A 22,869-nucleotide genomic window follows, 5' to 3' on the forward strand; every position below is an offset into this window, starting at 1 on the left:
CAAGCTTTAATGGCAATACTTGTTATGTAGAGCCTATTACTAAGTAACACTATTTTATGACAATCACATCATTTTAGTTATATTGGGAAGAAGATTATGGGTGCTTAGAACTCTTTTATGGGATGTGGGTCTTCAGTTGTCGTTTACTTGCTTTCAATTGACTCCTTTATCTTAGGCCACACACATACACATCTTGCCTGGGCTTTGAAATATTTTCCTTTTTCCTGCTTCCCACTCAATCCACCATATCACCTTCCACTGTCTCACTGCCAAATTCTTCAAGAGAACAATCTATACCTTCCACTAATCACCAAACAGCCCCAGATCTAGCTTCCATCTCTATGGCCCCATGGAAACTCTACCCTCGAAGATGATGAATGGTTTCCTACTAACAAAATCCAATAGCTTCTCGCTTCATTTTACTAGTTATTCAACACCATTTAAAATTCAGGCCAGGTGCTATGGCTCATGCCTATAATCCCAGCACTTTGGAAGGCCAAGGCGGGTGGATCACTTGAGGTCAGGAGTTTGAGACCAGCCTGGCCAACATGGTGAAACCTTGTCTCTACTAAAAATACAAAAATTAGCTGGGCCTGGTGGTGGGCACCTGTAATCCCAGCTACTCGGGAGGCTGAGGCAGGAGAATCACTTGAACCAGGGAGGTAGAGGTTGCAGTGAGCTGAGATCACCCCACTGCACTCCAGCCTGAGTGACAAAGTGAGATTGTCTCAAAAAATAAATAAATAAAATAAAATAAAATAATATAATATAAAATAAAATTCTATGAGGCCAGATGCAGTAGCTCATGCCTATAACCCCAGCATTTTGGGAGGCCGAGGAGGGAGAATTGCTTGAGCCCAGGAGTTTGAGACCAGCCTGGACAACGTGGTGAAACCCTGTCTCTACAAAAAATACAAAAATTAGCCAGATGTAAAGGCAAGAGCTTGTGGTTCCGACTGCTTGGGAAGCTGAGGTGGGAGGATCACTTGAGCCCGGGAAGCAGAGGTTGCAGTGAGCTGAGATCATGCCACTGTACTTCAGCCTGGGGACAGAATGAGATCCCATCTCAATAAATAAATAAAATAAAATTATATGAAGCAATGGTAATAAAAACAATTCGATCTCGACATAAGGATATATAGATCAGAGAAACATAACTGAGTCCAGAAATAATCTTGGATCTATGTGGGTAATTAATATACGATAAAGGTGAATTGTAAGTAGGCAAAGCGTCTTCTATTTCATCACTAGTGCTGGAGAAGAAAATTAAGAAAATGAAGTGGGATCTTTTCCTCATGTATCACCTACGAAAAGTAAATCTCAAATGGATTAAAGATATAATGTAAAAAAAAGAAGAAAATTTAGGAGAATATGGGCACAAATTTGGGTAAGAAGGGAATTCATAAGCAAGTCAGGAAAGCCAGAATTTATAAAGGAAAATATAGATATAATTGGCTACAATAAAGTTTGTGTGTACCTATTGAAAAACACCAACAGATATCAAAAGACAAATGATAGGGAAAAAAACACTAGTACCAGGTATAATAGAAAGAGTGGCTCATCCCTGTAATCCCAGCACTTTGGGAGGCTGAGGCAGGTGGATCGCTTGATCCCAGGAGTTCAAGACCAGCCTGGGCAACATGGCAAAACCCTGTCTCTACAAAAAAAAAAAAAAATCAGTCAGGTATAGTGGTGTGCACCTGTAGTCTTAGCTACTCAGGAGGCTGATGTGGGAGGATCAATTGAGCCTGGGAGGCTGAGGTTGCAGTGAGCTGTGATCACGCCACTACACTCCAGCCTGGGCGACAGAGCTTTCAAAAAAAGGAGCAAAGGGGACAGAGATATAAATAGACAAAAAAAAAAAAAAAAGGCGGGGGGAAGGGGGCAGAGATATAAATAGACCATTTATAGAAAAGGAAATCCAACTCTCCAATAAATGTGGAAGACGGAGGAATAAAAATTAAGGTAATTATGAAATGCCATTTACATTTGGCAAAACGTAAAACAGCACTGATGATATGGTAGGAATATGAATTTTTATAGTCTTTAGAAAGGCAATCAGTCTCATCATCTATGAAAATCAAAAGCATACTTAGCTTTGGCCTTGAAATCTCACTTGATAATCAACCATCAAGAAATTAACAACACCAGTATGTAAGCATACATATACAAGGATCTTTACTGCAACTATGCTTGTCTGAAATGTCAGAGAGAACAGTGCATGGGGTCTGTCACTTAGATTTGGGGAGCTGGGTCCAGAGAAAACCCTTACAGACAACATATTCTTTTCTAAGTTGATCCTCGTCTTATTATTTATTAATCAGCTCCTCTTTGTCATTGCTTCTTTTCTCTTAATGTATGTTTGCAATAGTGATATGAATATTTAAAAATCTCTCACTTTGATTATATTTTTGTCATTTCCCCCTTATTTCCAGAATTTTTTATTTTCTATATGTTGATGTCATGTTATTTGATGCATAAAAGATAACAGCTCTTAAATATCAATTACAAAGTATGTGTCTTCTAAAAATTTAATTATTTTCCTTGAATTCATCTAAAATAACAACCACAATCCTCACTTTTTAGTTTGCATTTGCCTCATATATATCTGTCCATCTTTTTATTATTCTGTGCCACTTTTGTGTTCTTATGTAATCAATCACATTTTAAATTCTACTTATGGTTTCCTTGAAGATTTTAAAAAGCATTATTTAAGTTATAATTCTCTATTTGTCAATGATGGGATTTAAAAAGAAGAATTTGTGGCTGGGTGCTGTGGCTCATGCCTGTAATCCCAGCATTTTGGGAGGCTGAGGCAGGCGGATCACCTGAGGTCAAGAGTTGGAGACCAGCCTGACCAACATGGTAAAACCCTGTCTATACTAAAAATACAAAAAATTAGCTGGGCGTGGTGGCGGGCGCCTGTAATCCCAGCTACTCTGGAGGCTGAGGCAGGAGAATTGCTTGAACCCGGGAGGCAGAGGTTGCAGTGAGCCAAGATCGCACGCACCACTGCACTTCAGCCTGGGCAACAAGAGCGAGACTCCATCTCCAAAATAAAAATAAAAATAAATATAAATAAAAAGGAGAATTTGCTTTCCTTATTTAATATGAGGCATTTAGAAAGCATTTGCTCCCTTTGCTTTTGAAAGAGCACTTGAAACAGCAATTCTGGGTGAACCCTGCATGTGGCAGTGGTCTTCATTTTTGTGGTATGAAGGTGTTTCTTATTAATCTACAGGGTGGAAGGAGGGCAGGAAATTAGGCTACTTAGCTGCATGCTCTCTCATTCCAGGGAGAACCCTCTTTACTGCTATTGGTCTCAGGTCTCTCACTGTAGCAACCAGTCTGGTAGATTTGTGACTCTTTGGCAAAGAAGACAGGACAAGATAGGGGTTAAGAGCATGATCTCTGGGGTCCCTCCACTAAGGTTGCACCCTGACTTCATCACTTACCAGTTGGGTGGCTTTGGATGATTCATCTAACATGTTTTGCTTCCTCATCTGAATAAATTGGGATGGCAATAGCATAATTCTAAAGGATGATTTTGAGGTTTAAATTATATAATCCATACTCCTGCCACATAGTAAATGCTCATTAAATGCTAACTGCTCTTTTTATTTTTATCATCATCATCATCATCATCTATGAAAGGGGATTGATGAATTTATAGAATCATTTCTGCCAGAGCCTAACAAAGTGGCATAACAATGTTTGCTCTCTCCTGCCCTAGAACTTTCTGCTCACACTGTTTCCACAGACCAAACACACACTAGCTAATAATAGGACAATCACAGATCAGTTAATGAAGAGTACGTGTATTATCTATCGACAGAGTGGAAACTGAGACTTCGTTCTGTTTACTCATTCCCCTTATATATCATAAAGGTCAAGTTCTAACCACCTCCAGAAATAAGGTGCTCCGTGCAGCGCCCTCTTTCCCTAATCTCTCTATAGCTCATCTTTCCTCTTCCTTCTACAGCCCTCTCAGAAGTCTCCACATTTCCCAGTTCTCACTTCAAGTTTCCTGGAAAACTCAGCCTCGTTCTAGGGGAGATAGAAGTTGTGCCCCTGGGAACTTCAAAATGCAAATTTAACTTCACCTGACTGCTAGTGCAGGCATCCTCCGCTCAGACCATCAGCTTCAAAGAGAGGAAGGGACCCTGGCCCATCAGTCGGGGTAGATGATGAATTCCCCTCTGGATTAATTTTCCCTCCAACAACAGCCATGGCTGATTCAGTCTCACAAGTTCCTTACGCAGCAAACTCACTTCATCATGGAGCTGAGGAATTGGCAAACTTCTTCTGGCAAGAGCCAGATAATAAATATTTTAGATTTTGTAGGCCAGGTGTTCTCTGTTGTAAGTCCTCAAGTCTGCCATGTTGCACAAAAGTAGCCACAGATGATACCTAAATGAATGGGTGTGGCTGTGTCTCAATAACTTTATTTATGGACACTGAAATGTGAATTTCATATGATTTTCATGTCATGAAATATTATTCTGCTGATTTTCTCCTCAATCATGTAAAAGTATAAAAACCATTCTTAGCTTGCGAGCACACCAAAACAGCTGGCAAACTGGAATTGGCTCATAGGCTGTTTGTTCACTGACACAGATACAGCCACATCACTAAGCGGTGTTTGGTCCTGCCTTGCTGACCTTTTTCGGTATCCTACTTGTGGGGGCCACAGCTCTGGTGGTCTCATAACCATACCCAGTCCTTCCCTCCTACCTGCCAAGCTTTCTGCTCAGTTCTTGTCTTTTGTCTGAAGAGTACAAAATTATTCTCCTTTATTTTATTCTTTATGGATTTAGTTTTTATATATGTCATGGTAAGAACGGTTGATATGGTGAGAATATATTCTCCTCCCAATTATTCCAGCACAATAGCACCAATGTTCATTATATTGAATGGAAGTTTTCTTCCTGGGAAATCTGTGATGGCTTTTAAAGAAGTCTTATATTGGTCAGGCACGGTGGCTCCTGCCTGCAATCCCAGCACTTTGAGAGGCCGAGGTGGGTGGATCACTGGAGGTTAGGAGTTTGAGACCAACCTGGCCAATGTGGCGAAACCCTATATCCACTAAAAATACAAAAATTAGACGGATGTGATGGCAGGCACCTGTAATCCCAGCTAGTCGGGAGGCTGAGGCGGGAGAATCGCTTGAACCCAGAAGGCAGAGGTTTCAGTGAGCCGAGATCACGCCACTGCACTCCAGTCTGGGCAACAGAGTGAAGCTCTGTCTCAAAAAACAAACAAACAAACAAAACAAAACAAAACAAACAGAAAAACCCTTATATTGAGTATTAGGATCTGTTTCTGGGCTAATTTGTCTCTCCTATTAATCTCTGCCAAATCCTGTGTGTTCAACTTTGATTTTATTCTTATAGTTTTATGATATTGTATGAAACTATATCCCATAGTTCTATAATTTTATAATTTTAATAGAGAGCAGAGCTAGTTTTCCCTGTTGGGCTTTTAGTTTTCAAAATTGTTTAGCTATTTGAAGCAGAATTCAGACTGACTCCTTCTATACCATCCAAATCCCTCTCCTCCTCCTCACTAGGGGCTGAAGAAGCTGAACACTCAAGTTCCCAATCTCCTTTGTTGCTCTGGGCAGACAGAAAGTACAGTTCCAGTTAATTAAGCAGAAGTGAGGTCTACTAGGGGAGTTTCTGGGAAAGTTTTTACTTCGCTGATAAAGTGAACAACTGTGGCTGTTCCTTCTTTTTTCCCCCTCTTTCTGTCTTGAAAGCAGATGTATGCTAACCATCTTGAACTTAAGAACCATTTTGTCAAGTTAAAAAAAAAAGTGAAGGCCGGGTATGGTGGCTCATACCTGTAATCCTAGTGCTTTGGAAGGCCAAGGTGGAAGGATTGCTGGAGCCCAGGAGCTGCAGGCTGGAGTGAGTTATGACTGCACCATTGCACTCCAGCCTGGGTGACAGAGCAAGATCCTGTCTCTAAAAAAAAAAAAAAAAGAAATTAAGTCAGTTAAGCCAGGCGGCTTTGTACAGCTCTGTGGAATGATAGAACTTATAAAATGTCCTTTCTCTAGAGCTGTGGGGAAAATGAGGCAAATACTGTATGGGCAACCTCCTGAATGTGTTTCATTTATTCATCTATAATAGCAGGGCTTGGATAAATCTTTCCTATATGCTATGTGTGGGGCTAAGAAATGACCTTATTGTCAAAGGTTGATGAATGCACAGATACAGGGTAAGAAGCCAATCTGGAATGATGGTTTCCATTTTCCACTTGAGAGTTTAAGCCTGGGCAGCAGATACCTGCTCTGTGAACTCTTTACATGAGCAACTTCCCAGCACAAATTGTTCTCATTTCCCAGGCTCACATGTCCACCAGTCCCTACTTTCTGAGGATGACTTTTTCTGTCAGATTCCCTTGTGTAGGGAACATTCTCTTCCAGTGAACCTGGCTACCCCACTGGAGCTTGTGGCTGTAGGAGACATGCTTGGAGCCAGTTGTTACTACAGGGGCCTGAGATAAGCCAAGGGTACCAGATGACTGTGAATTACAGGCACTGTTGAGTGTGTGCTTTGAGACCAGAAAGAGGAAAGCTTTTTATTCAAAGCAGAAGTAAAACAGGCTTTTGTGGGGGAAGTGGAAATTAGCTGGTAGGAGTTCTTTGTACCACACATATAAAAATAGGAGTGCTCCTGGAGAGGAGTGCAGCTGGCAGGCACCTGTGGTTGGTCAAAGCCATCAGCAAGGTTGCTTGCAAGCCAAAACCATGAGTCACCTTCAGTGGAGCCTGGTGTCCTGAATCCAGCACTTTCCTTCTTTGTCCCCATAACTGTGACCTCCCTTCAGAGGTTTTCTGAGGAAACTCAAGACCTGTACCCATTGAAATATGGAGGGACAGCCTGACCTCTTAAGCTTAGAATGTTGAGGCCTGAGCTTGCTCTGGGGCTAGAAAGCTCTGATCCTAGGCCGGATAATTTACTGAGTTATTTGTCTTTGTTTTCTTTGTACATTACTCAGCCTTCAGGGCAGGTAGCCAGGACTTTGAGCTTTCAGGGCCCAAAGAAGGAGCCTGCACATCACTTCCCGTCCTGACTTTTCCCTCCTTCACTCTGAGGGATTTGAGCATGCTGCGCTAGGAAAAGAAGTGGTAGAGTGTTTTTGAGAGACACAGTCCTTAAGATTATTCCCCAAGGGAAGGAAAGGATATGCACAGTTTTTAAAATAATGGGGCTCTGTGGCCCACCCTCCATAGAATCTCAGGAAGATGACAGGGTGTCCGGGAGCCATGACTGCATGTTGAGCCTAGAAAGGTCTTTCTGACTCTGGGTATGGAGGCTCTCAGCTCTGGCAAAGATTTCCAGGGGAACAACAGGGATGTCCAACTTCACTCTATAAGCTTGGCCAGCAGGCAACTTGGTGGAAACCTCGTAGATAAGGGGTTGGCCCATAGGTCAAATCTGGGCCGTCGTCTGTTTTTGTATAACCTATGAGCTTAGAATGGTGACATTTTAAAGTGTTTGGGAAAAAAAATCATATTTTATGACCCATGCAATTATAAGAAATTCAAATTTCAGTGTCCATAAATAAAGTCTTCCTGGGATACAGTCAAGTTCATTCATTTTCCTACTGTCTACGGCTGCTTTTAAGCAACAATGGTAGAGTTGAGTGATTGTGACAGAGAGCTGCTTGGATTGCAAAGCCTAAAATATTGACTATCTGTTCTCTACAGAAAAAGTTTGTGGATCTCTGATGTAAACCAATGACCAGACATACCGCATGAATGTTTGGCTTCACATAAACACTCCTGGCCATTAGCTCTGGGACTGGGCATGGGAATTGGAGGTGGGGAAGAGAAGGCAATCCTCTCAACCTCTGAAATTAAATTTCCCACTAGCTGAGCAGAAAGGAAGCTCAGTGTCATTCCTACCATAATTTAAAGTAAGTAAAGCCATATGAACTTTCTGGAACATTCAGGTTTGTGTTGCAAATTGATTCCTATCATGCTTTATCTCATAAGCCTCCCTGGCAAAGACTTTCTATTAGACAATCATGGCTTTTGTTTTACTGGTTCCATTATGGAAGTAACACCCTTAGGTCTCCTCCATCTCAGCGTGTCCAAATCCTACCGTTAGAGCCCAACTTAAACATTCTCCCTCCTCTCTGCCCCTAGTAGTCTTGACCTGCTTTTTCGACTTGCAGGTCCACCTAAGATTTTTCGGTATAAACTTACTTTCAAATATCATGACTGGTTTTCCTCAGACTCTTGGACAATTTCTCCCAAATTAGAAAGTTTTGATGGGATGTCTCCACCCTCTGAATCTTCCCTGGATTCTGTTGCCCACATCACATTATGGTAATTCATTTACAGGCATACCTCAGAGATATTGTAGTTCAATTCCATACCACTCCAATAAGGCAAATATGGCAATAAAGTGAGCCATACAAGTTTTTGGTTTCTTAGTGCATACAAAAGTTATGTTTACAAGGGTGTGGTGGCTCGTATCTGTAATTCTAGCACTTTGGGAGGCCAAGGAGGGAAGATCACTTGAGGTCAGGAGTTCAGAACCAGCCTGACAATATGGTGAGACCCCCTAACTCTTGAAAAAAAAAAAAAGTGTCATTTTTATGCATTGGCATTTCCTCCAGGTGATGAAATTTTAAAAATTAGCTGGGTGTGGTGGTGCATGCCTCTGGTCCTAGTTACTTGGGAGGCTGAGGCCGGAGGATCGCTTGAGCCCTGGACTTTGAGGCTGCAGTGCGAGACGATTGCACGATTTCCCTCCAGTCTGGGTGACAGAGCAAGACCCTGTCTCTAAAATAAAAAAAAAGTTATGAGTTATGTTTACACTATACTGGAGTCTATTAAGTGTGCTATCACATTATGTCTAAAATATGGACTTATCTTAATTTAAAAATACCTTATTGCTAAAAATGCTAATGATCATGTGAGCCTGATGATCATTTGAGCCATTTAGCAAGTCATAATATTTTTGCTGGTGAGGGGGGGGTCTTGCCTCAATGTTGCTGACTGCTGACCCATCAGGGTGGGGATTGCTAAAGGTTGCGATGGCTGGGAAAATTTCTTAACTAAGACAACAATGAAGTTTGTTGCATTGGTTGATTCTTCCTTTCATGAAAGATTTCTTGGTAGCATGCAATGCTGTTTAATAGCATTTTACTAACAGTAGAGCTTCTTTCAGAAATGGAGTCAATCCTTGCAAACCCTACCAGTACTTCTTCAACTAAGTTTATGTAATATTCTAAATCCTTTGTTAACATTTCAACAGTGTTCACAGAAAATTCACCACATGTCAATTTCATCTCAAGAAACCACTTTCTTTACTCATACATATGAAGCAATTCCTCATTCATTCACGTTTTATCATGAGATTGCAGTAATTCAGTCACATCTTCAGGCGCCACTTCTAATTCTAGTTCTCTTGTTATTTCCACCACATCTGCAGTGACTTCCCCCCACTAATGTATTGAACCCCTCAAAGTCATCCATGAGGGTTAGAATCAGTTTCTTCCAAACTCCTGTTAATATTGATATTTTGACCTCTTCCTATGAATCACAAAAGCTTTTTTTTTTTTCTTAATTGAGACAGAGTTTCGCTCCTCTCGCCCAGACTGGAGTGCAATGAAGCAATCTGGGCTCACTGCAACCTCCACCTCCCGAGGTCAAGCAATTCTCCTGCCTCAGCCTCCTGAGTAGCAGGGATTACAGGTGCCTGCCACCACGCCCAGCTAATTTTTGTATTTTTAGTAAAGACAGGGTTTCACCATGTTGGCCAGGCTGGTCTCGAACTCCTGATCTCAGGTGATCCACCCACCTCAGCCTCCCAAAGTGCTGGGATTACAGGCGTGAGCCACCGCACCCGGCCCACAAATGCTCTTAAAGGCATTTAGAATGATGAATCCTTACCAGAAGGTTTTCAATTTACTTTGCCCAGATCCATCAGAGGAATCACTGTCTGGCCTTATGAAATGTATGACAGATCCAACCTTATGAAATGTATTTCTTAAATAATAAGATTTGAAAGTCAGAATGACTCCTTGATCCATGGGCTGCAGAATGGATGTTGTGTTAGTAGGCATAAAAATGACATTAATTTCCTTTTATATCTCAATCAGAACTCTTGGGAACTCTTGGGTGACTAGTTACGTTGTCAATGAGCAGTTATCTTTTGAAAGGGATCTTTTTTCCTGAGCAATAGGTCTCAAGAGTGGGCTTAAAACATTCAGCAAACCAGTCTGTAAACAGATGTTTTGTGATCTAGCACTCTCTACAGGCAGAGTAGATTTTGTATAATTCTTAAGACCCTAGAATTTGGGGAATGGTAAATGAGCATAGGTTTTAACTTAAAGTCAACAGCTGTATTAGCTCCTAATGAGAGAGTCAACCTGTCTTCTGAAGTTTGAAGTCAGGCATTGACTTCTCTCTAGCTGTGAAAGTCCTAGATGGCATCTTCTTCCAATAGAAGGTTGTTTCATCTACAAAATCTGTTGTTTAGTGTAGCCACCTTCATCAATGATCTTAGCTACATCTTCTACATCTTCTGGATAACTTGCTATAGCTTCTGTATCAGCACTGCCTCAACTTGTACTTTTTTATGTTATGGAGACAGCCTCTTTCCTTGTTTTTTTTGGTTTGTTTGTTTGTTTGCTTGTTTGGTTTGTTTGTTTGCTTGTTTGGTTTGTTTGTTTTTTTAGACAGGGGTTTGCTCTGTCACCTAGGCTGGAGTGCAGTGACATGATCATGGCTCACTACAGCCTTGACCTTCCAGACTCAAGTGATCTTCCCATTTCAGCCTCCCAAGCAGCTGGGACTATAGGTGAGCACCACCATGCCCAGCCAATTTTAAAAAAATCATTTTTCATAGAGATGAGGTCTTGTTATATTGCCCAGGCTGGTCTTGAACTTTTGAGCGCAAGTGATCCTCCCATCTTGGCCTATGAAAGTGCTAGGATTACAGGCATGAGCCACTGTGCTTGGCCAGCTTCTTTCCTTAAACCTCATGAACAAATCTCTGCTTGTTTCAAGCTTTTCTTCTGAAGCTTCCTCACCTCTCTTAGCCTCATAGAACTGAAGAGTCTTAGGCCCTTGTTCTGGATTAGCCTGTGGCTTAAGGGAATGTTGTGGCTGGTTTGATCTTCTATACAGACCATTTGAACTTTCTCTATATCAGCAATAAGGCTGTTTTGCTTTCTTATCATTCGTGTGTTCACTGAGTAGCACTTTTAATTTCTTTCAAGAACTTTTCCTTTGCATTCACAACTTGGTTGTCTGGCGCATGAGGCTTAGCTATGAGCCTATTTTGGTTTTTGACATGCCTTCCTCACTAAGCTTAATCATTTCTAGTGTTTATTTAAAGGGAGAAATGTATGACTCTTCCTTTGACTTGAACACTTACAGACGGATGTGGGGTTATTAATTGATTTAATTTCAGTATCGTTGTGTCTCAGGGGATCCCTATTCCCTATGAAGGCCAAGGAGAGTGAGAGAGACAGAGAAATGGCCAGTTGGTGGGGCAGTCAGTACACACACATTTATCAAGTATGTTTACCATCTTATATGGGCATGGTTTGTGGCACCCCAAAACAGTTACAATAGCAACGTCAAAGATCACAGATCATAAATCACTGTAACAGACATAATAGTGGAAAAGTTTGAAATATTTCAAAATTATCAAAATGTGACACTGAGACATGAAGTGAGCACATGCCATTGGAAAACTGGCACCGATAGCCTGCTGGACTCAGGGTTGCCACAAGACTTCAATTTGTAAAAAACACAATATCTGTAAAGTACACTCAAGCAAAGCACAATAGAATGAGATACACTTATACGTTTCTTGTGAGTTTCTGAGTTCAGGGACTGAATCTCAGGTAGGTGAGCCATACTGGACAAGAATCAGCACGACCCGGGTTCGAACTCTGGTTCTTCCACTGGCTGTATGACCACTGCTGATCATTAACATTTTCAAGCCTTCATTTCCTCATCTGCAAAATTCCAGCAACAATCCCTATGCCTCCAGAAGTGTGAGAATTAAATGAGATAGTGCCTGAAAGTGCATTTTAGGACCACCTCTGTCTCTTCTGCGGTCCAACGCAGGAGGCATACAAAATTGCTGACGCTCCTGTCTGTGGCTACCACACTGTGGGCAAGATAAGGCCCTGGCTTTGGAAAAAACACTTTGCACCACGCATTTTCCCCTTCTTTGGAGGGTTGTAACTAGTCCTGAGAATTAATACCATTCTCTCACCCTCCCACTGTGCCTCTAACAAACACAGCATAATCTCATGATCATAGCTGTGATGGGAATACCCAAGAGAACAGCGGGGGGAGAGTTTGAATGGGATCAGATGTCAGAGTGGGGGGTGGCCTGGAGAGGCCCCAAGGCCAGGAAGAGGAGCAGAGCTGACCGATGCTTCCACTGATGCTGCAAGCTGATGCACACTCGGAGCCCCCAACCCTTTTGGAGTACACTGGTATCTGCCACCCAGCCACCAGTGCCATGGCTGATAATGTGGCTTTGCCTGAGATGTGACAATTGCCTCTCTGCTCCTGCTTGGCCCTGGCTTTTGTGTAATCTCATTGGAAAGAGAGCCGATTATCCTTGAGAGGCCAAACAAATCTCAGGATGTACATCCTGCAGAGACAGGCTAATTTATGATTCACAACCCTCCAAGTTTATTTATTTTTTTTAAAAAAAGGAGATATTATTTGTACTTCTTCCCGTGAAATGTGCTCTGTGCAGTTACTTTGATTACCTCCTTCAACCACTTAGCTGCTTCACCTCTCTGAACCAGCTCCTTCGGAGGGATGTCGCCTCCATCGGATGGGGCAGGATCAGAGGCTGGGAGTCAGAAATCTTGTTTTCTGGCTTTGCCCTAATCCTGCTTTTATACTCTTTTCTGTTCCTTTTCCACAATGAAAGACTGAAATAGAGGCATTGTCCACCTCTAAGATTGCTGTGAGGAAGTCCCTGGGGAGGTACGTTGACAGGAGCCAGGCTGACCTTGTACCAATTCCTCGTCTAAGACACTTACAGGAAGTCGTTCTGGCGTGAGAAGAGGCTACTTTGGGGAAGAGGCTGAGTTCACCCTGGAGCCCCAGCCTGCACCTTGCACTGCCATTTTCTTCTCCATCGCAGTCTCTGCCAAGAGTCTCCGCCAAGAGTCTCCCTGCTTCCAGGCATGTTTGACAGACTGTGTGCCTGGTGGAATCATCCCGTGAGGCCTTCATGGCTGGGGCAGGTCCCCCTTTAAAGGATCTTTGTAGTGGATCCATCCTCAGCGTTCTGAGGCACAATAGGTGGTTATCCTCTCTCCTGCACCTGCAATCTCTCCTCCAAGAGAGCATTTTTATCAACATGAAAACATGCTCTCTGCTTCCAGGTCCAAAAACAAACACATAAAAACCCAGAATAGGCTGAGTGCAGTGGCTCATGCCTGTAATCCCAGCACTTTGGGAAGCTGAGGCGGGAGAATTGCTTGAACCCAGGAGTTAAAGACCACCCTGGGCAACTTGGCGAAACCCCGTCTCTACAGAAATACAAAAACATTAGCTGGGTGTGGTGGTGCATGCCTGGGGTCCCAGCTACTCGGGAGGCTGAGGTGAGAGGATCACTTGATCCTGGAGAGGTTGAGGCTGCAGTGAGCTATGATTGTGCCCCTGCACTCCAGCCTGGGCAACAGAGTGAGACCCTTTCTAAAAACGACATAAAACGAAAAAAAACTCAACCCTCCTTAGAGCCCATGTTCCTCTTTTTTTTTTTTTTTTCTGAGACAGAGTCTCACTCATCACCCAGGCTGGAGTGCAGTGGCGTGATCTCTGCTCACTGCAACCTCTGCCTCCCAGGTTCAAGTGATTCTCCTGTCTCAGCCTCCAGAGTAGCTGGGATTACAGCTGCCCACCATCACCCTAGCTAATTTTTGTATTTTTAGTAGAGACAGGGTTTCACCATGTTGGCCAGGCTGGTCTCGAACTCCTGACCTCAGGTGATCCGCCTGCCTTGGCCCCTGAAAGTGCTGGGATTACAGGTGTGAGCCACCATGCCCGGTGAATTCTCCTCTTTGGATGCGACTCATTTTCTCTATTCTCCTTTTCAGCCAAACTTCTTGAGAGTGTCAGTTACCCTGACTGCCTCCACCCCACCCCCCCCGCCTCCTATTCCACCTGCAACCCATAGCAGTGTGGTTTCTAGCTGAGGCTTCTTGCCATCAAAACTTCTCTCCTGAAGCTTGCTTTCTTGCGGTTCTCACCTTATTTGATCACTGTTGATTCCTCTCTTGTTTTTTTCAGTCTGCTTTCCTTTGGGCCCCATGACATCTCACAATCCTGGGTTTTTCTCTTACTTCTCTGGCCACTTTTTCTTAGTCTCTAATTCCTTGGCTTTATATGCCGTCGGAGAGCACACTTCTTATAACAGAATGGCTCTTCGCAGTGTGGGAGCAGTTGGCTCTGATGTGTAAGGCCAGGTTGGGTCAGGATAAGCCCAGGGAAGAGGAAAACTGGGTTTTCAGCCCATGGGAATCACTGAAGAAGCAGCTCAACCAACCCTCTTTTCTCATCTGAGAAAGCCACTCATTGGGGGCTGTCGAAGGGGGATAGACTGTGATGGGGCCTGTGAACTGGGGATCCTTGATTGGCCCAGGGCCCCCCCAAGTGGGGATCTCTCAGTCAGATGGGTTAGCTTTGGCTCTCAAAATACATTATTTGCCCAGGAGTGGTGGTGCATACCTGTAGTCTCAGCTACTCGAAAAGCTGAGGCAGGAGGATTGCTTGAGCCCAGGAATTTCTGGGCTATCGTGTACTACGAGTGCACCCATGGACCACTGCACTGCAGCCTGGGCAACATAGTAAGACCTCACCTCTTAAAAAAATGATCTGAATGATTCCATTTATGTGAAATATCGAGAACAGGCAAATCTTAGAGATAGAAAGCAAATCAGTGGTTTCCAAGTTCTGGAAGAGAGAGTGGGAAATGACTGCTTAATGGGTATGAAGTTTCCTTTCAAGGTAATGAAGATTTCTGCAACAAAATAGTAGTGATGGTTATACAGCATTGTGAATGTACCAGGTGTTAACTAATGTCTAAAAAAAAAAATCATGACCAGGTGTGGTGGCTCATATCTGTAATCCCAGCACTTTGGGCGGCTGAGGTGGGTGGATCTCCTGATGTCAGGGGTTTGAAACGAGCCTGGTCAATATGGCGAAACCCCGTCTCTACTAAAACTACAAAATTAGCTGGGCGTGGTGGTGCATGCCTGTAATCCCAGCTATTTGGGAGGCTGAGGCAGGTGAATGGCTTGAACCTGGGAGGTGGAGGTTGCAGTGAGCCAAAATTGCGCCATTGCACTCCAGCCTGGGCACAAAGATTGAAACTCCGTCTCAAAAAAAAAAAAAAAAAATCATCTGGGGTTTACCTCTGAAGAGGAACCACCACTGCTGAATTAAGTCACCTAGACCAGCGATGCACTCAAGGTCAACCATGATGAGGAGATAAGGAACTCTAACCTGGAAATGACTCTTCCCACCAAAACAATTGGAAACCACTTTCCCATAATACAGAATGTGCTATTCCATAAGATAGCCATAAGAGGACTTCTAAATTATATTAATTAACAGTGCACTGTGTGGTGTGACCATAGAATACACGCTTACAGTTGCTTTTTGTTTTTGTTTTTGAGACATAATCTCGCTCTGTTGCCCAGGCTGGAGTGCAGTGATGCAATCTTGGCTCACTGCAACCTCAGCTTCTTAGGTTCAAGCGATTCTCCTGCCTCAGCCTCCTGAGTAGCTGGGATTACAAGCATGCGTCACCACGTCCAGCTAATTTGTGTATTTTTAGTAGAGATGTGGTTTCACCATGTGGGCCAGACTGGTCTGGAGCTCCTGACCTCACGTGATCCACTTGCCTCAGCCTCCCAAAGTGCTAGGATTACAGGCGTGAGTCACCACGCCCGGCCAGTTGTTTTATAAACTATTTTTTCTTTCAAACTGGTATTTATGTGACTATGATGAGGTCAGATTTAACGTTTTGGTGGAGCGTTCTGATAGCCTGAACTGAGGCCGAGGAAGAAAGCTAATTTGAAATATCTAAGGCCTTGAACTGTCAGGACTCTGTAACCTTTTGGAGAAGTCTCGAATTACCCTTGACAAGTGAGGTGAGCGAACACTGCACTGTGTGAGTCCTTAACAGATGTTGTCTCATTGTATTTCTCACAGCAACCCTATGAGGGGACACAGGACAGCTGGGATCTGAACTAAGTATTTATGAGTCTGTGAGTCTACGTGAGTCCATCAACCAGAACTGGCCAGGAGAAGAAGCTGCTGGTGTCCTAGGGGTTCTGCTTGTGGATGCGAGCGCATTCATGATGGCATTTATCTTACTGGGCCTCCAGTCTGGTGTGGCTGCAGGAGACGTGGGCTACATGCTCACCCTGTCTGGAACCTTGACGTTTTTCTGTCTCGCAGATGAACAAAACTTCTAGAGTTTGCTTACTTGTCAATTTCCCCCTCACTTCATTTCCTGACTTGTAAACAGGCAGGATGAGAGCAGGTGACTGGCACTTATGATAACCCAAGAGCTCTGCTGTGCTCAGCATATCCTGTTATTATAGGCCTCCAGTCTGCTTTGATATCTACCGTCCAATTTTCCCTCCTTTTCCTGGAACTGTAGTTAGGGGAGGGATTGGATTTATGGGGATAAAAATTTAAATTTTCCAGCCTGGGCAACATGATGAAACCTCATCTGTACAAAAAATACAAAAATTAGCTGGGTGTGGTGGCGCATGCCTGTAGTCCCAGCTACTTGGGAGGCTGAGGTATGAGGATTTCTTGAGCCTGGGAGGCTGAGGCTGCAGTTAAGCCATGATCATGCTACTACATTCCAGCCTGGGTGATAGAGTGAGACTCTGTCTCAAAAAAGAATTCAACTTTTCACTGTGGGAGTCAGTGTGTTGTAATTCATGAGTCTTGGAACTGGCACCGGATTTAAATTCTAGTTTTAACAGGAAACTGAATTTCCCATCCTTACCTGGACAGAAAAATATTGAACTCAGGCCAGGCATGGTAGCTCACACCTGTAATCCCAGCGCTTTTGGAGGCTGAGGTGGGTGGATCACCTAAGGTCAGGAGTTCAAGACCAGCCTGGTCAGCATGGTGAAACCAAGTCTCTACTAAAACTACAAAAATTTGCCGGGCGTGGTGGTGTGGGCTTGTAGTCCTAGCTACTTGGGAGGCTGAGGCAGGAGAATCCCTTGAACCAGGGAGGCAGAGGTTGCAGTGAGCCGAGATCATGCCACTGTACTCCAGCCTGGGTGACAAAGCGAGACTCCGTCTCAAAAAAAAAAAAAAAAAAAATATATACACACACACACACACACACACACACGCACACCCGCGCGCGTGCGCGCATGTATCTCAGAGTAATTCATGAGGCCTAAATAAAATAATTGGAAAAGACTCAATATATGATGGTGCTCATGGTGAACAGGATGGGATAAATGTAGTAACTTATTAAGAATATGGGGTTCAGTCTCAGTGCGGTGGCTCATGCCTATAATCTCAGCACTTTGGGAGGCCGAGGCAGGCGGATCAGTTGAGGTCAGGGGTTTGAGACCAGCCTGGCCAACAAGATGAAACCCCGTCTCTAGTAAAAATACAAAAATAAGCTGGGCGTGGTGGCGGGCGCCTGTAATCCCAGCTACTTGGGAGGCTGAGGCAGGACAATCGCTTGAACCTGGAAGGTGGAGGTTGCAGTGAGCTAAGATCATGCCACTGCCCTCCAGCCTGGGTGACAGAGCGAGACTCTGGATCAAAAAAAAAAAAAAAAAGTGGGGTTCAGCTGGAAATAGGGGGAGGCAGGGCCCTGCTTCTTCCTCCTTGAGTGAAGCAGGACGGTTTCAGGACTCCACCTTTCTTCTTCTCTCTTCCAGAGTTCACTCCTGGCCCAGCACCTCCAACCCAGCCTCTTACTTTATAGGCTTTGCCCCTTCTCCTGCACCAAGGCCGAGGGTTGGCATGGCTTGCTGTAAGTGTGTGGGGCCTAAAATTGGGAAAAATAATAAAATATGTGGTTTGTTCTTGGTGCAACTAATGTACTGAATTTAGTCCTTTCTCTCCTTAGGGTAAGCTTTCCCTCGAAGTACACTGATCTCTCCTTTCCATAGTCCCCTCCACACACACACACCCATTCCCAACCCTCAGCTTCCAGAAAGTGTGTGAATCAGGCCAGCTCCCTCCAGCGGTAGCCTCAGTCCCACCACAGCATGCTCTCAGTTGCTCAAGAAATGACCAGTGGAGCGGGTATCAGTAGAGAGAGTCAACAGATAATTCCTTGCTTCACTTATTAACCAGAATAAAGAAATCAGCTTGGTACTTGGATTACAGTATTTCTCAATTTCCTTCTATATTTCCTTCTGTATCAGCCTTTTGAATGATACCACCCAGAATAATATCAGGCCAAGTGAAATGGCTCATGCCTGTAATCCCAGCACTTTGGGAGGCCTAGGTGGGTGGATTCCCTGAGGTTGGGAGATCGAGACCGGCCTAGACAGCATGGCAAAACCTCATCTTTACTATAAATACAAAAATTAGCCCGGCGTGGTAGTGCACGCCTGTAATCCCTGCTACTGGGGAGGCTGAGGTACGAGAATTGCTTGAACCCGGGAGGCAGAGGTTGCAATGAGCCGAGATCGCATCACTGCACTGCAGCCTGGGCAACAGAGTGAGATTGTCTCAAAAAAAAAAGAAGAAGAATATCAGCTAGCATATATTAAACATACACTGTGTTTTTAGAACTGTTCTAGGATATTTAGGGTATTAACTGTATTAACTCAATTAGCAACAACTCCATGAATTTGAGACAATTATTTCTCTATCTTACAAATAAAGAAACAGAGGCACCGAAAGGTCAAATCACTCATTCAAGGTCATACAACTGGTTAGTGGTAAACCGAGAATCAAACCCAGGGTGTTTAACTCTACCTCCTGGGCTTTTAACATTGCATTAGGGCAGAATAGAGTATAGGAAAAGACTTTCAGTCAAGTGTTAGGGTCTGAATTTTGGGTCATAACTCAAAGGTCAATAGCTACTGGGATGTAATCAACATATTGTTATTTGCATATATCTATAACCAGAGTTTGTGAGTCATGCTATACATTAGTGAGGCCAACTTTGGAAAATATAATTTGCTCCAACATATTTGAAGATGTTACAAAAATTAGGACCTTTATATAAGATTTTAAAATATGTTCTACCAATAAAAAGAGAGTAAAATTTACTCACAAAATTTCCTTCTTATCTGGGTTCCGCTTATACCTTCCAAGCATCACCTATCTCGAGCAGGTGGCTCCAAAGCCATAGTTCTCATATACAGAGAAATTAAAAAGACCATATAAGTAATTTCTGCTTTCAAACTTACATACTCTCTACATTAAAAAATGTATTTCAATCCCTTACCTGATACTTAAAAACTTAGAGAAGGGGAAAATTAGCTTCAATCTTAAGATTTAGAGAGGCCAAACCTTTCTGGGTATCCCATCTTCGGGTGGGTAGCAGTAATGAGGGAGCATGACTGTATACTTGTCCCTGTACACTCCCAGCATCTGCTGGGTCGGGCCTGTGCTCTCTGAATATTTGGTAACATGGCAGCTCCTATCTTCCAGCTACTGCCCTCTGAAAGCCTGCCAAGAGCATTCCTGGTGACATCTTGTGCAACCTACAAACTCTTCTTATAGCACAGGCTCTGCTATGACATGGACCAGAGCAAAGGTAGACACTGCAAAATTATTTCTTCCGAGTGAGGCAAGTATGATTGAGCACATATCCTTGCTCTGTTTACTGGAGAAACAGACTGATCAACTGGCATGAAATGTTGAAACATGAAACTTACACTACCATTCGAAAAAAATCAGTCCTAACTGCAAAGATCGTGAAAATGAATTTGAAAGCATAGTGCAGCATGGTTGAAAGAGGAATATAATAATATCAGTCGATTATTTAGCACCTTGCACAATGTATTTTAGTTAATTTTCACAATGAGCCCTACAAACTGGGTATTACTATTATCCCCATTTTTATGGATTGGGAAACTGAAGCTTTGAGGGTTGAGGTAACTTGTTCACAGTTACACAGCTGGTAAGTGGTAGAACTGGAATTCAAATCCAAACAGTCTGACTCTGATAGTTACCTTCCTAATGCTAAGCAATGCTTCTGGGCCCTCCAAGCCTACTGTTACTGCTCTGAAGCCTGCTTGAGTTAATGATGTCACCACTCACTGGTCCCCAAACTCAGTAGCCATCTTGACTAGTCTTCATTCCTCTTACATCCATTTAATGTGTTTGTTGAGGCTCTGCCACGTGCCAGGTAGTATGGGTACAATGGCAAATAAGACAGTAAAAATTCCTGCCCAAGTTAAGGCAATGAGAGTCTTCTCTGGGGTTGTACAATTTGTATTTATTTATTGAGACAGAGTCTCGCTCTGTTGCCCAGGCTGGAGTGCAGTGGCGTGATCTTAGCTCACTGCAACCTCTGCCTCTCGGGTTCAAGCAATTCTCCTGCCTCAGCCTCCCAAGCAGCTGGGATTACAGGCGCCTACCACCACCCCTGGCTAATTTTTGTGTTTTTAGTAGAGACAGGGTTTCACCATGTTGGCCAGGCTGGTTTTGAAATCCTGACCTCAAGTTATCTGCCCACCTTGGCCTCCCAAAGTGCTGGGATTACAGTGTAAAGAGCCACTGTACCCTGCTGGGGTTGTACAATTTGGAATCAGATAGGGGAAATATCAGTCTCCTTCTGGTAATGAAACAGGGAGATGCAAGACCAGGCAGCCTCTTGCCGTCATGTTTCCTGTCATGTGGAGAAATTCAGAGGAAAGTAAGCCTGACATTAAGAGAAAGTCGGAAGTGAGAGATGCAGAGAGGAGCCTGGCAGCAGTGTCCAAGATGCTGTTTCCAACCGTCCCCAGACCAGTGCACCCTGCTCTTGCTGCATTTCTGTTAACGTTTTAATAATTTCCACTTTCTGCCTAATGGTTAGAGTTGTGTTTCTGTCACTTGCAGCCAAATCATCCTTGAATGATACAGACAAAGCAAACAGGCACCCACTATCCCACCCTCAGAGATCACCCATCTTCACATCGTGGTGTATATTCTCCCAGTAGCATTGCTTAAAGCACCTGTCCGGGTCCGTCATCCTGATCATGGCCCCAATTCACAGAGAGTGACCTCCAGGTGCCATGTGAATACACTTATTCCTACTCATCTGGCCATAGTTTATTAATCCAGGCATTCACTTCTGGCCCGTATTGGAACTATCAGAAAAATTCCTAAAATTTTACCTTTGGACTATAAGGACACAGGGACTAGATGGGAATCAGTTCATCAGAGTTGTAGAGGGAGAAGTTCCTCAAATCCATCTGTTGAGAAGAATCCTGGCATTATTGTTCCTTATCTGATCATATCTTAAAAGTATAACACTTCCTGGCCAGGTGCGGTGGCTTACGCCTTTAATCGCATCACTTTGGGAGGCCAAAGCAGGCAGATCACGAGGTCAAGAGTTCAAGACCAGACTGACAAACATGGTGAAACCCCCATCTCTACTAAAAATATAAAAATTAGCCAGGCATGGTGGCACGCGCCTGTATCCCAGCTACTCAGGAGGCTGAGGCAGGAGAATTGTGTGAACCTGAGAGGCGGAGGTTGCAGTGAGCTGAGATTGTGCCACTGCACTCCAGCCTGGGCGACAGAGCTATACTCCGTCTCAAAAAAAAAAAAAAAAGTATAACACTTCCTGCAATTTCATGAGATATTCCGCGTTTTTCCAATAAATTCATTCCCTCTTTTTTCTTTAAGTTGGCTATATCAGCCTTGGTTTATCACAAACAAAAAGTTTAACTCTTAAATTCTTTCAGATTTTCTCTATCTGTGGATATGTGCGAATATATAACATGTAATGAAAATTGGACCATACTCTATAAACCATTTTGTAAGAAACTATGAACATTTTTCAAAGACAATAAATATTATTTATTATTAACAATATAATAATGTATATATGTACTATTGTTTCTTTAACCTACTTCTTATTTTTGGCCATTTAGGGGGTTTAATATTTTTCTCTATTATTAAAAACTTCTACTTCTTTTTTAGGGTAGATAAATTCCTGAAAGTCACATTGCTGGGCCAAGTAAATGCAATTTGGAAGACTTTTAATTTGTATAACCAAATTATTTTAGAAAATGTGTGCCAATTTACATTGTCATTCTTGGAGAATGATAGTAATTTCCTTATACGGTCAACAACATTAGAAATTGTAATTATTTTGTATCTTTGTCAATCTAGTAAACAAAATGACACTGCTTTGTTTTAATTTGCATTTGTTTGATCGTTGTGAAATGAATCTTTTTTCAACCCAAATTTGTGGCTATTTGTATAATTTCATTTGTAAATTGTGTGTTTTGGTGCTTGCTTTGGCGGCACATATACAAAAATTGGAATAATACAGAGAAAATTACTGTGACTCCTGTATAAGATGACATGCAAATTTTGAAGTGTTCCATATTTTCATAAGAATGATACAATGAACTTTCGGGACTGGGGGTGAAGGTTGAATGGGGAGTGGAGGATAAAAGACTACATATTGGGTACAGTGTGCAATGCTTGGGTGATGGGTATGCTACAATCTCAAAACTCACCACTAAAGAACTTATCCATGTTACCCAAAACTACCTGTACCCCAAAAACTATTGAAATAAAAATTTAAATTAAAAAATATTTTTAAAAAATATCTGTTTTGGTCCTTTGTCCACTTTTCTGTTGGAATTTTAATTTTTTCATTTTTAATTTGTAAGAAACCTAAAAAAATATAT

The 22,869-nt window shown here is 42.9% G+C and overlaps 1 non-coding gene across 1 annotated transcript; it reads left to right on the forward strand.

Annotated features, from left to right (window-relative positions):
* Nucleotides 1-22,461: 22,461 nt before the first annotated feature.
* On the forward strand, nucleotides 22,462-22,566 carry LOC112204442 (U6 spliceosomal RNA). Its single transcript, XR_002938088.2, has one exon. It is a non-coding gene; the product is annotated as a U6 spliceosomal RNA (small nuclear RNA).
* Nucleotides 22,567-22,869: the final 303 nt, after the last annotated feature.

Source organism: Pan troglodytes, chromosome 11 (assembly GCF_028858775.2).
Source record: "Pan troglodytes isolate AG18354 chromosome 11, NHGRI_mPanTro3-v2.0_pri, whole genome shotgun sequence".
In the NCBI taxonomy this organism is placed as follows: Eukaryota; Metazoa; Chordata; class Mammalia; order Primates; family Hominidae; genus Pan; species Pan troglodytes.